The sequence below is a fragment of the Cyprinus carpio genome, chromosome B25, assembly GCF_018340385.1.
Source record: "Cyprinus carpio isolate SPL01 chromosome B25, ASM1834038v1, whole genome shotgun sequence".
Taxonomy (NCBI): domain Eukaryota; kingdom Metazoa; phylum Chordata; class Actinopteri; order Cypriniformes; family Cyprinidae; genus Cyprinus; species Cyprinus carpio.
The window spans coordinates 15,789,366-15,807,292 of NC_056621.1; the positions used below are offsets into that span (position 1 = coordinate 15,789,366).

At 35.1% G+C, this 17,927-nt stretch overlaps 1 protein-coding gene across 2 annotated transcripts in view; it reads right to left on the reverse strand.

Annotated features, from left to right (window-relative positions):
- LOC109046116 (OTU domain-containing protein 7A-like) overlaps positions 1-15,360 on the reverse strand; it is a 72,558-nt gene extending 57,198 nt beyond the window's left edge. The window contains exon 1 of one of the 2 annotated variants that reach the window (XM_042753735.1): positions 15,208-15,360. The gene's annotated coding sequence lies outside the window, so the exon portion shown is untranslated. Of the gene's footprint in view, positions 1-14,987; positions 15,175-15,207 lie in introns of those variants that run through there. The other variant, XM_042753736.1, reaches the window with a different exon arrangement.
- Positions 15,361-17,927: the final 2,567 nt, after the last annotated feature.

Here is a 17,927-nt window from a genome sequence, read left to right on the forward strand (position 1 = left end):
GAATGTTACACACTCTGGAGTTTGTAAAGCTAAAGGGATACGGTTACACTGGACACTGATCCGCAGTCACGGGACGTGCTTCTGCTGTCGGAACCTGCTCCAAAGTAGCAGATTCGGTGACTGAATTTCAATGCAGGGTAGAAAAGGCTATTCAGCCTCTGAATCAATCACTCACTTCCCATCTCTCCTCCTCCAGCCACAATGCCAAGCTTGTGCGTGTGTGTGCTGGTATGGATGCAAAAGCCGGACGGAAGTATGGGAAAGAGGATACGCACCGGATCTGCTGAAGCCATTATCAAGAGCATTTCAATGTGTTTGGTACAAGGTACAAGGATATTGATTCAAAACTCTTAGTGTTCATTATTTCACAACCACTGTAAGATAATAATCAGGAATCCACTAAAGCTAATAAGAACATTTAAAGAGATAGTCCATCATTTATTCGCTACATTTCATTCAAAACCCTGTATGCCTTTCTTTCTTCTGTGAAATACAAAATGAGATGTTTTAAATGATGTGTAGGTTACTCTTTTCCATTACAGTGAATGGTAGGTCAAACTTTAATGCTTTAGTAAAGATGTAAAACCACCATTAAAGTATCATATGAAGACTCTATATGACTGATTGCACTATATTTCAATACACATTTGTGAGAAAAGACTGATTATTGCCTGACAATCTATTTCTATAGTGAGCTGTTAATCACTGGGAATGAATCAACTGAAGTTGAACTCGTAAACTCTTAATTAATTCTTTAATTATTCATACTTGTTTTATAAATTGAAAAATATAGAACCAATTAGAATTATTTGTTTATTAATCCCATGGAGTGTTATTTTACTGTAATTATAGGACTTATTGAATAAGCTTTTATTTTATAATTCCAGTGCTCATTTAATTCCATTTAGCAATTTTATTTTATTACGTGCTTTTGTAATTTTTATTTCTTTTAACATTTCTATTCAGCTGTAATGTATTTTTATTTTAACCTATTAACGTATACTTATTACTTAAATGTATTGCTTTAACTTATTTCAGTAAGCTGCCATAACAACATTTCTAATTTTCATTTTAATTTTCAAGCTTTTTAGTTTCAATTTTCCATGTAATTTTTATATTTTATTTAAATTGCCAAAAACTATTTGTAATTTGTAAAACTGATCCCACATTTGCATTTCTTTCTTTTTTTTTTTGGTGAATAAAAGCGTATAGATTTTGGTCTGTTTCTCACACAAAGCTATCATATTACATGATATATCATATATCAAAAGATGGAGCATATAGTGCATAAGTTGTCATATGAACTACTTTTATGTATTTATGTATTTTTTTTTTATTTTTTATTTTTTTGTCATTTTGAAGTTTGACAGCCTTAATGTTCATTCGCTTCCATTAAACTGAAAACAGGACATTCCTCAAAATTCACCTTTTGTGTTCCACAGTAGAAAGATTTGGAATAATGAATGCGATGACAGAATTTATTTATTTTTTTTTTTTTTACAGAAAATTGCATATTTTGGCTGAGCATTCTGGCAGAATGACAAAGAACTGCTTTGAAATAAGTGATTAGCCTTTACTATCTGAAAAACATCTATCTGCATGCATGATTCCCTTTCACAACTGTGGCATTTGAGGAAATGGTTTCATTAATTTTAGATGGGTTTATTAATCCAAGTTCATCCGACACATTAGTTTCAATGTGCAGATCTGCACAAATATTCCCAAAGATCAATGATCTCGTCTCTCGCATGAGGAATTGGATGACTGAGTTTGGCGGGTTCAGGTCAAATCTTTTTGGATGGAAACAATGATCAGATTCAAACAACAAGAAGAAACAAATTTCATTAACAAACCAACCTTCCCCCACAAAACTCCTCCCACTTCAGAACTCTTCCGACTTGAGAATGGTGGCATCTCGTTATGTCTGCAGCCGTCAGTCAGACCCGTCTGGGCGTGTAAGTGTTTGCTTCACCAGTTGACAGAAAGCTCCGAAAACCAGTTCTCACTGCAGCAGCAGATGCTGCAGCCAGCAACAGACGTCTAAACAAACCTGATGGAGAGAGATTGAAGAACCAAACGTGCATTTGGAGGCCAGCAAATCCAACTCAGTGTAATGCATCTTCACTGGCTAACACTTCAGCTTGTGTTGACTTTAGCATGCCTATATTATTCATGTGATATTCAAGAGTTTCACACTGACAAAGACAAATTCACTCTTAAAAATAAACTTTCCAAAAGAGGGGTTTCGCAGTGATGTTACTTAAGAATCATTTTTGGGTTCTCCATCTTTGCGTTCCTCAACTATTTTTGAGAATCTGTTAATGGAAAGGTTCCACGTATGTTGAAGTTTCTCCAAGGAACCACTGATTCCAAATAAAAACCTTGATGTTTAAGTGTGTTGGTGCTGTTCATAAAGCTACTGCAGTTAAATACTCAAAAATACTCAAAATTATGTGATAATTGGTGTTCAAAGGATGATGTCATTATTACTCACACCATTTTATTGATAAAAGGCCAGTTGTTTGGAAACAGGCATGCAGACAGCAAATTTTGCAAATGTTTTTATGCACTTTCAATAACAGAACAGCAAAAAAATTGGATGGAAACTGGAAATTGACACAAATTCTTGCATTTCTTTTTGCTCTTTCCCTTTCTCCCCAGTCACTGTGGTTTGGAACATTGTTTTGTTCATTTAGTTCTTTATGGGATTAATATCCTGCCATGATGTTCTATCTAATCACTAGCTAATGCCTGTAAATGGTGAAATTTTCCCATGTAAAGCAATTACTGTCCACATACACATAAAGGCAGGACTTGGCTTATTAGCTTTAGCGTTTTCCTCAAGCATGGCTCCAGTCCAATCCTGTTCTAGTAAAGGCTTTGTGTTTGGACATGGACTCCACGGATTGGCAAGGGAACAGACAGAACCAACATGGCTTTGAACGCAGCGGTAGAGTAGAACCAGGCCTCTCCTTTTCTCTCATTGTGTCTCTCTCTTGTTCCTGTCCTACTTTTCAGCCGTCTGAACAAGAGCTCAGCTAATACAACATCAGTTGACCCAAATCTACAGGGGTCCATCAGGTGATATACATGAAGACAATTACAAAGATTTCCCCAAGTGAAACATAGTTTGTTATAAAGTGACATATGGAGCAAGGTGCAATTTCACAGCTGAATGTCGACACAAAGGTGTCAGGTTGTCTGGAGACACAAAATGTCTTAAAATGCAAATGAGATTTTACCAAAACCTGTGCAGACATTTCACTCTAGCAAGTTAAACATTGGGGGGTATAAAATTATGTGTATTATTTCTAATGGATGGGCCCTATGATTTCTGCGAGGCAGAACCGTGGAATTCAGTCATAAAAATGCCACAGAATTTTGGTTTATGATCCTACTCTGTGTTTCTCTCTGAATGAGCGGCACAGTTTCGTCTACTTAAGCATGCATGATGCTCATGGTGTATTCAGCGTCTGCCGCAGTGGAAGTCCTCCTTAAACAGCCTCCAAACCACCAGGGGGCCCCCTTGCTCTCAAAGATGATTTAATGGCTAGGGTTGTGTGATTACTAGATATTTAGGTTTGTTGTTGACTTTGGCTTCCATTATGAAAATGCGATGCTGCATTCTGTGCGCCATACTAAAAATGAGTTGAAAACGTTTTGAGTTGCGAAAGAAGCGCTTCTCCCCAGGTGGCTTTCCTTGCACATGACTAAATTATTTAATTTGTATCTTTTTTCATACTGCATTTGTCCTATTGTTCGCATTTTTATTTTTTATTTATTGTATTAACTTTTATTGTATATAAAAACAATCACAAATTAAATAGCTCAAATATCGGAATATTGCAAATTTTTCTCATTATTTTAATTTTAACAGTAAAATTTCATTGTGCAGCCTGGCCCGGCCATATTAATTTGTTTGAATTTTGAAAGATTAATTAAATTGTTAATGCTTTATGCACTCGTTAGATTAACACTGTTTGTATATTAATTTATATTAAATCATAAATTTAAAAAAATAACATACATAACACAGGATTACTGAAATAAAAAAAAACATTACTGTAAAAATTGTAATAAATTATTAAATTGTTAAAATGTATTATTGTTAAATGTATTGATTTAATTTAGTTTTTGATTATGAAAATGCAGAATTCAGGAAAAAACTAGTTTCATAGGACCCTATATATTTAATTTGTTTGTTTTTGTTTTTTTAAATGTTAATAAACTGTTGTTTAAACTGGATAAGTTATTTAAATTAATTAGCCATGCTTTTTGTATTCAGAAAAATCAAAGCCAAAAAAAAAAAAAAAAAAAAAGGAATTTGGGGGAAAAAACCCCAGAATGGATTCTGGTGGGAAAATTGATTTAAAGAGCCCAACAATTTGTACTATTTATCTAAATAACATTTGTGTCCATGTTTAAGGGATGGCGATATAACAAAAGAATGCTAGCTTGGTAGATTTTGTTAATGTATGTCAGCAAATACAACAAGCTAACATACTTTTAAACAATCTTGACAGCCAAAAATAAAACGTCTGTAAAAGGCAGAGAAATCATACAGTATCTGACTGTTAACACTACATACAGACAGGCAGAACCTTATTTAACCAAGAGCGACAAGTTCCTGGATCAACGTCTTTGTGGGTGAGGGGTGATCAATTTTCCACTTTGTCAGTTCTCCATTGCTTGAAGAGTCGACTTTCAAAATATGTAGTTAGTTTTGGTACACAACAGCTCGTTGTTGTCTCCTGAGAGAGTGCTGATGGGAAACAAATGCTCAGCGGGACACTGGGTGGAGATGACGTTTCTGTTGAGCACGCTTTGCCTGCTGCGTGTCAGTTTGAGTCTGGGCTGTCATTTTCTTGCACCCATTCCCCATGACAGAGTAAACACCACAGTACGAATGTCACCACTGGCCACCAGCCCTTCGTCATGTGCGTGTGTTTGAGCCAAAACACCCGGCGTCCCTCTTGATTGAATTTTCACTGTCATTTATGTGTCTCAGCGTGGCTTTCTTCCAGATACAATTGACATTGTCTCACTCTTCCTTTAGAGAAGAGCCCAAACATCCGTATCCTTCACCCCTCCTTCATCCTCCTCTTTTTCGCCTTTCCGTTCTCTTACGCTATTGAGAGATGCTTTAAGTCTCATCGGATTGTTTTAATTCATGTCCTACTTCTGCCTAGTTGAAGAATGCAGAAATCCTCCAAATGTAGAAGAATGGCCTACTTACTTCCAGTGAATATAATATAGAAAGAATCTGAAGTTCACCCAACTGCTCGTCCCTCAGTAGATCGGAATGTGTTTTTGCAGTATATTGATCTGTACTCTTATATATTATATGTCTTACTACTGTTCAGAAGTTTAGAATCAGCAATATTTTTTTAAAAGACGTTTCTTCCCACAGGCTTCATATGTATCATTGAAAATACAGTAAAAATTGTAATATTGTGCAGTTTCATTTCAGTTTTGTCTATTTCTTCTAGTCATTACTCCAGACTTCAGTGTCACTTGATACTTGAGAAATCATTCTAAAATAGATTTGATGCTCAAGAAATTTTGAAAACAGTTGTGCAGCTTAATATTTTTGTGGAAACTGTGATAGATTTTTTAGGATTCTTTGATTAAGAAAAAGTGCAAAAGAACAGTATTTCTTTGAAATAGAAATCTTTGTAACATCATAAGGATCTTTACAGTCACTTTTTAATGTGCACTTGCTGAATAAAAGTATTAATAAAAAATAAAAAATTACTGAAGCCCAAACTTTTGAACATTAGTCCATGTACACCAATCAGGTATAAAATTATGACCACTGACAAATTATGATGGCTAGACGACTGGGTCCGAGCATCTCCAAAACTGCAGCTCTTTTGGGGTGTTCCCAATCTGCAGTGGTCAGTGTCTTTCAAAAGTGCTCCAAGGAAGGAACAGTGGTGAACAAGCGACAGGGTCATGGGCGGCCGAGGCACACTGATGCACGTGTAGCCCGTGTGGTCCAATCCAACAGACGAGCTACTGTAGCTCAAATTTCTCAAGAAGTTAATGCTGGTTCTGATAGAAAGGTGTCAGAATAAACAGTGCATCACAGTTTATTGCATATAGGACTCCATAGCCACAGACCAGTCAGGTTGCACATGAAAACCCCTGTCTACCACTGAAAGCGGCAGAAGTGGGCACATAAGCATCAGAACTGTCTGGAGCAATGGAAGAAGGTGGCCTGGTCTGATGAACCATGTTTTCTTTTACATCACGTGGATGGCTGGGTGTGTGTGCATCGCTTACCTGGGCAACACATGGCACCAGGATGCACTATGGGAAGAAGGCAAGCCCGCAGAGGCAGTGTGATGCTTTGGGCAATGTTCTGCTGGGAAACCTTGGGTCCTGCCATCCATGCGGATGTTACTTTGACACGTAGCACTTACGTAAGCATTGCTGCAGACCATGTACACCATTTAATGGAAATGGTCCCAGGTGGTCTTCAAATACAAGACATAAAGGATCTGCTGCTAACATCTTTGTGCCTGATACCACATGCCTCGATGGGTCAGGACTGTTTTGGCAGCAAAAGGGGGACCAACACAATATTAGGAAGGTGGTCATAATGTTATGCCTGATCAGTGTATATACTGTATGTAGTCTTAATTCAGGCTAATTGGGACATTTTTCCTAGTCATTGCAATGGCAAAAGGTGGTCCAATTTATCTGAATTCACCCTTATATATTCAAGCTATGGTGCCTCAGCCTTTGCAGTCCACACTTTGCCACATGTACTGTTGGGTGATAGCATTTTCGCTGTGGAGCCGAAGAGGGACATTGCTCCAGAAATGCAATATTAAATCTAAAGATGTCCTAAGACAAATTTAACTGTTAACTTTAATTAGTTTTTAACCATGGTAAGTACCTCAAAACAGTGCATTTTCCATCCAACATGGCTGACTTCCTGTTGGACAGAGTCAGATAAAACCAAATGAACTTTGTCCTACATGACGTCATCAGTAACCATACTGAATTTCATCCACATCAAAAAAACTTCATCGTGTTCACAGCTTGCATTTGGTGGCACTATAAAGCCCTTTGACCACAACCAAGCCCAAGCACTACATAACTTTCAAATTTTTCACAGGTCTGATGTGTGAATTTCATGAGTTTTCGAGCATAGCAAAGGCCTCAAAAATGGGCAAATTCTCTCTCTCTCTATATATATATCATATTAGCAAAAAAAAAAAAAAAAAAAACGAACAATAAAGGAGCCGAAAATGACAAACGGGACGCACCAGAGAATCATAAACAAGACATATAAAGGGGGCGCTCATGAGCATCCTTCTGAAACCGAAAATGACAAATGGGACACGCCATGGTCTTGTGGACCTGATAGACATGTGCAAACAGAGGCCATTAGATAGCCATTAACTAGTAAAAGTCAACATAAATGGTGTTCACAACTCATTTCCTTTTCAAAAATTTATGAAAATGCTCATAACAAACTAGGACAGAGGTAAAATAAGGAGACCTCAACTGCAAGGGAAAGAGTTATTACATTTTGATGTAGCTGTCCTTTTAAAGCTAACATAACAGTGCAAACTTTAGCTATTGTTCACAAAACAGATGAGCTGGCGTTAAATAAAGACAAAAGCAAAAAACAGCCTCTTACAAAGTGCCTATTCTTCTCCACAATTAGGAGATACACAAGAGAAAGTTGTTGATAATGTTAGCATTGGTAATCCTAGCATTGTGTGGCCATCACTTAAAGCAAAGGGAAACATTTTCTGTTGAAAAAATTTAGTGCTCATGCCTCAAGATGCTTAAAATACAGCGCCAAGTCGACTGAAGCTAAAGACAACAGTATAAGTATGTATGGTTATAGTAGAAGTGGATGAAATTAAAGACTTCTCAATGTAGATTTTTACTGTGGTAACTGTCTAACAGCTAGCACAACACACTATTAGCACACTAACTGAAAGTGTATATTTCAGCTTTGATACTAACCACTACTGAACTTTTTGGCAACATAACTAAGAATTATTTAGTTCTGAAATCATTGGGAGTGAATGAAATACTCCTTAAACATTCATGGTGATGTGATGACATATTCTAACAACATTAATATTGCAACATCCTGTAAAATACAGGGTCCACTTGTGACATCATGTATTCAGAATATATGAATGGTAAGTTAAGAATCAATCAAGCATTTACTGAAAGCCCTATTCATTTTTTTATTCCTGCAGTTGTTGCTGAAAATACAATGAAATCAATGCTAATTTTGTTTCCACATCCTACACAATTGAAACATCTTGTAGATTCCTGTAAATGCATTAGTGTTTGAGTCACTCATGAGCCGAATGAGCGTAACCGGTTAAAATGCAAAACCATCAGCAAATTTAATTTCCAGACCCACACAGAATGTACATTTTCACATTTTCTGAGCTTATTCTGAGGAAAAATCTGTTCATTAGATTTACATATGGCAAAAAAAAAAAAAAAAAAAAAAAAAAAAAAGAGATTTGCATTTTGCAAATGAGCCATAAAATATTTTAAAATATAATTAAACTATTATTTAAAGAGCATTTGCCAAAACCCTTTCAAAATGCAGTTAAATTGAGGAAACACACAAAAAATTATAATTGACGTTTAAATTCTGTGTAAATTTGCATACCTCTGCAAATAATTTAAATATTTCAATATAATATTTTTTAAAAAATATCTAAAACATTTTTTAAATGGAATTTCAGAACTAAACCAAAATGGAAAATGGAATTATAATGAGAAAACCAATAATAATGTTTGAATTCTGGTAATTATATGCATATTTCTTCCTTGATTTAATTTTAAGTCACTTAGATAAAATGCATGGAAGCTTTTTTTTCTTACATGGGATAAAAAAAATATAACTCACAATTCTGAGTTTATATCTCACAAATTATTAAAACATAAAATCACACAAATATAAAAACAATAAAGAAACATACTTACATAAACACAATTATGATATATACACTTTTTTTTTTGAAGTATTGTGAGAAACAAATTCTGAATTGTGAGATATAAACCCAGAATCATAAGAAAAAAGTAGCAATTATCTGTTTTATTTTATTTATTTTTTATACTCTCTCACAAAAACTCTCCCACCAAAAAATAAGTGATATCTCCACATACACAAAAAAAAGCATCTAAACCATCCCAAATTCATAACCTCTGCCTTCAAAGGTCAAAACACAGGGCTGGTCTCAGAACCGTGACCCTCAGTAACACTGTCCTCATACCTCCATCATAAGAACTTCTCGCCCTGTCCATCTCCAGTAGGTTCTGCAGTCCTGACCTGACCCAGCGTCTGTTGGTTTGAAGGGCATATATAACCTGTCAGGCTCTCCGTCCGATAGCCGCTGTTCCCGGTCCAGTCTCCGAGCTGTCAGCCAGATTCCTCACCACACTTTGAGTAGCTCCACAGACTGTCAGTCACATCTGAAGTTTATCTCTCCCTTCGGCTTATGAGAACAAGCTGATCTTTCTTAAGGACATCTCTACTAGGTTATTCAGCAAGTGACTCGTTTTAGTTCTGAGGTGACATAATTAACATCATTAACAAAACACACAAAACACAAGAAATTCAACTAATAGAAAAACTATGTAAACTATTCCGTGAAAAGTTATGGGTTTACACAATTTGACCTGTGGTATGATTGGCATCATTTTTAAGTTTATGTAACTGGTCCAGTATTGGATATTTAATAGTTTCAGCTGGCAGCGTTACACTATCGCTATTTATTTGACATTAGATTCACTTTTTGTTACACTGACTTAAAGTTAATCTAAAAGTATATAAAAATAGACATTTTACAACACTGACTTAATAGTTGGAATTCTTATTACAAAGGATGACTTGTGGATGTGTTTTTTTTAGATAAAATAAAAGCACAAAATGCTGGGCAGTCTTTTTAATACAATGAAAGTGAATGAGGACTGGGGTTGTCAAGCTCAAGTGATATTAAAAAAACGGACTGGGGTTGTCAAGCTCAAGGGTTTGTAAATGATGACAGAATTTCCATTTTTGGTGAAACAATTCCTTTCACAAGGTTTCTGAGTACTCGCTGATTTCCCCCGGGATGATGTGAGATTGAAAACACTGATAGAGTCCCTGCTTAGTGACCTCACAGAGCCTCTACATTTCAGAGATCCCACCACGACAGTTCAAATCCCACAGATCCTCACACTACTCCCTCTCAGAATGGCCTCATTCAGGACATCCCAGCGAAGGTTTAGCTTAAGTAACAAATTACTACACAAACAGATCAGTCTCTGAACAGTTTGATTCAAAATTGATCCCTACGATTTTCTCTGTAAATAGGAGTGAAAACAATTTAATGCAATTAAGAATTATAAAATCAAGATCAATTATTAACATTCAGCAGATGCCAAATGAGTGTAAAATAAGCTTTATGGTGAGCAAATAGAATGTTTCTATAATTTATTACATTGTAGCTTAATATAAAAAACCAATAAACATAATGCAAACAGCAATACAGTTGGCTGGTTAGGTTAATATTTTTTGCCAAATGTCTTTTTCAATTTTTTTGCCATGGGTTGGTGTGGTGAAAAGTTACATGTAAAAATGCAGTAGTTTTTGTGTGGCTTGTGGCCATGAAACTACACTGGCAAGCTTTTTTAATTTGCCTGGAGTATCTGAGTTTCCATTTGCATGGCCTGACAATCAGTATGAATGCTGACACCCAGATTAGAGCTAGAGAACGTGAACGAGACCGATCTCAGGAAATTAAAGTCATCACAGAATGACTAGAAAAGCCCTCTACCACCTCAACAACCCCACAATATCTCCCCCCTCCCTCTCTCTTTCTCAACAATCCCTTCATTCCCTACTCTCTCTCTCTCTGGACCAGTCCTCCCCACAATCCCTTTCGCCCTCTGGGTGACCTCTCTCTGCCTGTGGACAGACCACTTAACATTGCTTCCCCACCTGTAGAGAGGCAGAGGGAGCGGGTCACAATTCAAAGCCCGTGCAGTGATTGAGCACTGATTGCTGTGGACCACTTGACTCCTTTCATCTCATCTCAAGAACTAAAACTTCTGGAGAATGAGGTGGGAGGCAGATGGAATGCTGTGGAAAAACAGAAAGTTTCTGCCTTTGATGGGATGAGCTTCCTGGTTGAGCAACACTGAAATGGTCCTGACAACATTTACGCAGTCAAACAATCTAAAAAAACAACAGTTCTCCACAAGTTAAATCCAGAACACAACTATATTTAAGATGCTTTCATGTTGATGCTCTAAATATAGTCTAGTCTAAAAATGCAGAGGTTGTTATGCTTCATAGAATTACATTTTAGAAAAAGACAGTATGTCAGATTTTCCCTCACTCTTGATTACATTTACATTTGTTATTGGCAGGTACTTCACTATTACAGAGACTTACCTACTAAAGCACATACAATGTGTTCATGCCAATTAATAGTTCAGCCGAAATAAAATTTGTCTTGAAGTGCCAAGTTTGACTATGCAAAGGCAGGGAGAAATGATGGACCAGAATTTAAATGTAATCAAACTGCTTTAGAAGACTTATAAAAATATGTATGGACTAACATTTATGGTACACTTAGGACTTGAAAACCACTGGTTATTATATACTGTATGTTTACAGTATGGAAAAGAGCAGCAGGAACAGTGTTCAAAACATCTCCAATATTGAGTTCTACCAAAAAGACCAAAGTATCTTTTGGTTTTTAATATCTGTACAGTGTGCAATGTAAATTTCAGCATAATATGTGTGTACTGTACGTGTGCAACAAGTTTTTTTTAACCACGCTTAAGGCCTGTTCAAACCAAGGATGACAAATATAACAATAAATATGTAATTTAAAAAATTGTTCTAAATATTAAAGTCCACACCACAACTATAACAATAACGACACAAAGGAACAATATCACTGGAATTACTTTCAAAACTTACAACAAGTTACAACCAATCAGAATCCAAATAGTTTGAACTTTTAAAGCAGCAGGTGACAAAACCATAGCTATTAGTATAGTTATTGTTCTTGGTGTGAACATGCCTTCTGAATATGTTTAGCATATTGGAAAAAATCTCCAATATCAAATTCTAACAAACGCTGAAAGTACATGTCATTTTCTAGAAGTACTATTTACATACAGTATTGTGCATGTGCACTCTGATTTTTCGAGGTATAAGAGATCCAAGATAAGTATATAGGAAAAAAGGTATGAATATATAGAACTTTTATTGTCATCAACCAAACCGTAACCAGGTTTAATACCTAAAAACATTTCTTTATTGGCATTAATGGTTCCATAGAGAACCTTTAACATCCATGGAAACTTTCCATTAAGTGTTTTTATAATGAAAAAAATATATATTTTTTGTTTATTTAAAATGTTCCTTACACTAAGGAAAAGTGTTTCTTTTAAGAACTGTTCACTAAAAGGCTCACTGGTTCCCTCTGTCCACGTCCCACTAGTTGTGACCCACCAACCTTGAAACCTCAAAAGCTGTACAAAAAAGTATCAAAGTCTGTGATCTCTTTTAAGAAGTGAATTAATTTTATGTCAGATTGCAGAGCCGATCTCCAGACTGATCTCAGTAAAGGGCTTATAACATGGACAGAATTCCATGTAGAAACTGATCGGTTGCCAAACATTGTCCCCTGGTGCCCCGTCGCACACAGGACTTCAACGTCCCGGGGTTTCTGCTTTGGTGCCTTGCCCTGATCATCCCATCTGTCTCCAAATCATCCTCCTGTTTCAGAGAAATAAAAAGCTGGAGACTTGCAGACTGGGTCAATAGGGGCATGTCAGACTGTATGACAGCATCTGAAACAATCAGGTCAAGGTCATTCATGTTCATGTGTGCCACCTACTTTTGGAGCCAACATTTAATAAGATAAAACAACCAAAAGAAAGGCCGTCCGCCTGAAAGAGTGTGGCTTGTTTGCCGTGAAAGTGGAATGCAGCTTTATGTTTGTGAGGTGTCGCATTTATCACATCTCAGAGGAACCTGTTTGCCCTTTTCTAAATTTCCCCTTAAGGATCAATAAAATATTTCCCTGTCTATTTATTATTTCCTCATGCTTTGAGTTTAACCTTAAGTCCCTAGTAAGATTTATGGCTGTCAGCTCAGAATGTAGATCAATATTATAAGTTTGCATGAGCCTAGTTGTATTACAGCAACAGAAATGAATATTTTTGGATAATTCAGGTAGTTTTAAAAATAATATATAAATATTATAATAATATAAATAATTAATATATTCAAAATAATGATGTGTATATCACACACACATCAATAAATGCTCTAAGACAAAACAAAAGGGATTCAGCACACAAACCTTTATAAAGCCTGTTTGTACATTGCCAGAAAAGTCTACCTTCAAACATTTGAAAGTTTCTTGTTACAGACAAGCTGTTAATAAGAAAAGAAAATATTTTTCAAAGGATTCCGTGCGCCTAGAGGTGTCAGCAAATCAGCTGGCGATCTTATGGGTGCGTTTGATGCTAAAACAATCGGACAAGTGCGTGATAGCCTGAATTGAAACTTCATCCTGACTGACATTCTTAAGAAACCACAAGCACACAATATAAGCACTGTTATACTAAGTTCACTAAGGAGTCAAATGTCAAAAATCAAAGATATGATATTCGATTTTAAAAACATACTCAGTTGGCCTACTACAATCATGACAAAGCCACAATATCGCATAAATCAAATGAAGCTCAAATGTGCAGTCGGTAGGTTTTTGCTAAACGTATATCTGGCTCTTGTTGGACTCTATACTGCGCCTTCTGGCCTGGATGCATGATTTTGTTTGTTTACTAACTGCAGCTGTTTCAAAATGAAGATGTTTAGCTTTCATTTGGTTTCTTTTAGTCTATGTTTCTCTTTGCTTAGATGCACATTTATGTTTATGCTTTTTAATGCACTGATTTAAGGTCCGTTCACACCAAGGACAATAACTAACTATAACGATAAAGATATCGTTATAGAAATCATTCTAAATTTAAAGAGTCCACATCACAACTATAACAATAACGACACAGTAGAACAACAATTTCGCTGGAATCACTTTCCAGTTGATGAACAATAAAAACATTGACAGCCAATCAGAATCCACCCCGCTTTAAAGTGCTAAAACATTTAAAGCAGCAGACGACAAAACGCAGTGCGTGCTTATAATGAACAGAAACTTACCATGCGTTGGTGTGGACGCTGCTGTAATAATCATTGTAGTTATCTTTATATTTATCGCTCTTAATGTGAACGAGCCTTTAAAGTGCTATACAAGAAAACAGTTTACTGTTCTTTATTAGTATTAGAAGTAATATTAACTTTGGTCATGTGAACTGAAAATACCTGCTCTGTGTAGATAAAAAAAGAGTTTTTCTTGGAAACAGATCTGAATAGAGCAGTGATTCTCATTACTCATTACTGATATTTCTAAAACTGTGCATTTCTTAACGTCTAAAACTTAGCTTGAGCAAAAAGTGACTGAGTGCACCTTTAACCTTAAAAAAATAAAATAAATACTGAGCCCAACAGCCCGGCTCAGGGCCTAAACGCACCATTGGTGGATAGCTAGTAGATTGTTTACAGGTACTTTCAGCCCACAGAACCTATAAAGTAGGTTATATATTAAAAGCATCTATAGATTGAATAACCAAAGAGCCTTTCTGACACACATTAACCAGGGCATGCTGATTTCTACTTGAGGTTTGTGCATATACAGTAGAGACAGTGAACAAGAAAGCATCCACCATCATCCTTCTCTCACATCAAATATTACAAATTTGATTATTATTTTGAAAACCATAAACGGATTTTTCTGTTCAGTCTATTACGCAACAGTCCCAGCCCATACTGATATATAGCCCTATAATGTGTCTTCAAACAAAGAAAATTCAATCCCCAATCATATCGCAATGCATTTGATGATGATGATGCGCTGAAAAGACGCCCTTACCTCAAATCCACCAAAATAATGGGCTATTTAATATCCCACACAAGTTCCTTTGTTCAGACCGTCCTCGACTGGGAAAATAAATAAATAAAAACACTGTATACCCGCAAGATGCGTCTTATAGCGGTCCAGGCACGTACAGAAGACAGGTGCACCTGGATCACCTCTTATTGAACACGGATGCTCCGTATGCCAGCAGGCTATTATTTAAGACGCGTCTTACCGTTCCTCAGTCAGTCCTTAGTGTATTCCTCATCGTCCATATAGCAGTCCGCTCGAGAATGGCTTTAAAATCATATGCCCAGCCCGTTGTATTCTTTCACATCCTCATGTCATTCACTGATGCAGCAGTGGCACCGAAGACACGCCCACCTCATCTCTTACCCCCACTTGAATGACGTAAAGGAGCAACAGACTCCGCCCACAGCCCACTCTCACGCCTCTTGAATGACGTTATAAATTAGCTACAGACTCCGCCCACCGTGGAAAACAGTTGTCTGTTAGGATTGCTATCAGGGTCTGTGCGGTGTCACACACTTTTTTATACACGACTAAAAGACGATTTTTTTTTTTTTTTATCAAACCAAAAATCTAACTATAACATCGATAAGCGGTTTTCCCACAGTTACTTATATATTTTAAAACAGAGAAGTAGAATAGGAAAGTTAAACAAATACAAATATTATTTCCAAAGATCGTTTATATATATATATATATATATATATATATATATATATATATATATATATATATATATATTATATATATATATATATAATTTACTTTTTAAATAGGCTACATTTTATGATATTTCTTTGAATGATTTATTACTCAATTCTCATTTCCTCAATAAGAATTTATTTAATGGGTGACTTTTATCAAATGTCAAGCAACAAATAAGGTACTTGGCGTTGATTGGTACATTTTTTACATTGCAATATTAGTCAGTTGTGTCATCAGATTCTAATTAAAAATGTTCAGCAAGAGGTTCCTGTTGTATATTGTTTTGTTTTTTTTTTATTATTATTGTTGTTTTTGATGTTGTTTAATTTTTTTTTGTTATCCTATTTTATTATCATATTTATTACTTTTTATATTTTATATTCTTGTTGTTGTTGTTGATTTAATCTTTTGTTACTTTTTATTATTAATCATTTTTATATTTTATATTATAATTATTATTGTTGTTGTAGTTGTTTATTTTTTATTTTGTTATTATATTTATGTTTTATAATAATCTTATTCTTGTTGTTGTTTTAATCTGTTGTTATTTTATTATTATATTTATTACTTTTATATTTAATATTATTATTGTAGTTTTAATTTTTATTTATTGGACCTATTGTTATATTTATTACTTTTATTATTTATTTATTTATTTATTATTAGACAGTCAATATATAGCAAGTTATCTGTAAGCAAGCAAACAAACAAACAAATAAATAAATACATACATATGTACATACCCCTTCTACAATATGGGGATTGATCATAATGATACGATACGATCCACGATACTAAATTTAACTGGAAGTTTAGAAAATGTATTTATTTATTTATTTTGCAGAGTAGCAGAGAATGTTAAAAAAAAAAAAAAAACAGTGGGGAGCCTGTTGTTCGTTCTGATTTATCAGCAATAGCACACACTCTGCTGCCCTCTGCTGCTCAGTTGTCTTCATAGGTTTGCACAGAGCTCATTACACTCTGTGAATCAGGATCCTCCAAAACATATTTTTCTTTGAAAACCCTATATAAAATATTGTAGCTGTCTACAACATTATAATTTTTTTTTTCATTTCGTTTCTTTTAAACCTTTTATAAAGTTGAAATACATCAAAATATGGCAAGTTATCAATATGACCCAATATTTTGTTTTACTGTACACCTTGGGTTGCTTAGCTCACTCAATCTGTTTAGTGATGAGGCCAGGACAGATTCACAGGAGCTGAAGTCCTCTGGGACAGAAATGAGGAAAACACACTAGACAACAATAGCATGCAACTAAATCTGATATGTATGAAGTTAGTGTGAAGCCTTATTTGAAATAAACTCATATCACATCTCATGCAGTTTGGCAAAAGAAATCCAAAGCGTGAGAGGTTATAATAGGAGATTCTATTCTTAAACTGGACTTTGTGCTAAAACCCAAGCATGAGCTCTGGAACTTGTAAGACTTCCTTCAACAGGAAAGTGACCCACAATAGTGAGCAAAAACAACTGCGCTGAAGAGGCTTTGATCCAGAAGGTTAATGTGCATGTCCTTAATCCTGTTTTTGGAGTGGCCTAAAAATCCTGCTCACATCTAACTCAGAGTCAGAGCAAATTTACCAAAAAGAATGTACAAATCTTCTTTAAGAAGCTTTTTATAAGATGTGCAACAGAGAGACTCAGAGATGTATTTGCTGACAACTATCAGGCTATACTTGGAAATAAAATATAAACAAATGTGATGAACTGTACAGAGAATTATGGCAATGTCTCTTACCCACTGTATTTTTTTTTAGTTCTATATTTATTTAAATAAATTATGTATTTATTAGACGTTTTACTTCTAAAAACACATGTAATGTAAAATAAAAGTAAAGTCACATTCAATGTCTTCCATATTTTTTCTTTCATGTTTTTTTTTCTCCATATGCTCAGGTAACTAAGTCAACCAATGAACACTCTTATTTATTTATTTTTTTATTTTTTTACAGTGGGCTACCACATTTATTATTATCAATATATTATTATTAATGTAATAATATTTTATATTTTTATCACTCTAAGCAATTTAGTATACATTATGAAATACGTTGTACTTATGACTGCTAAATAATCTCAAATAATTATAGTTTTATATAATCACAGTTTAAAGATTTTAACAGTAATTAAGTCAACCTAATGAACAGGTTTTTACAGTGGGCTACCAGTTTTTAATAATAATAATGATGACAATAA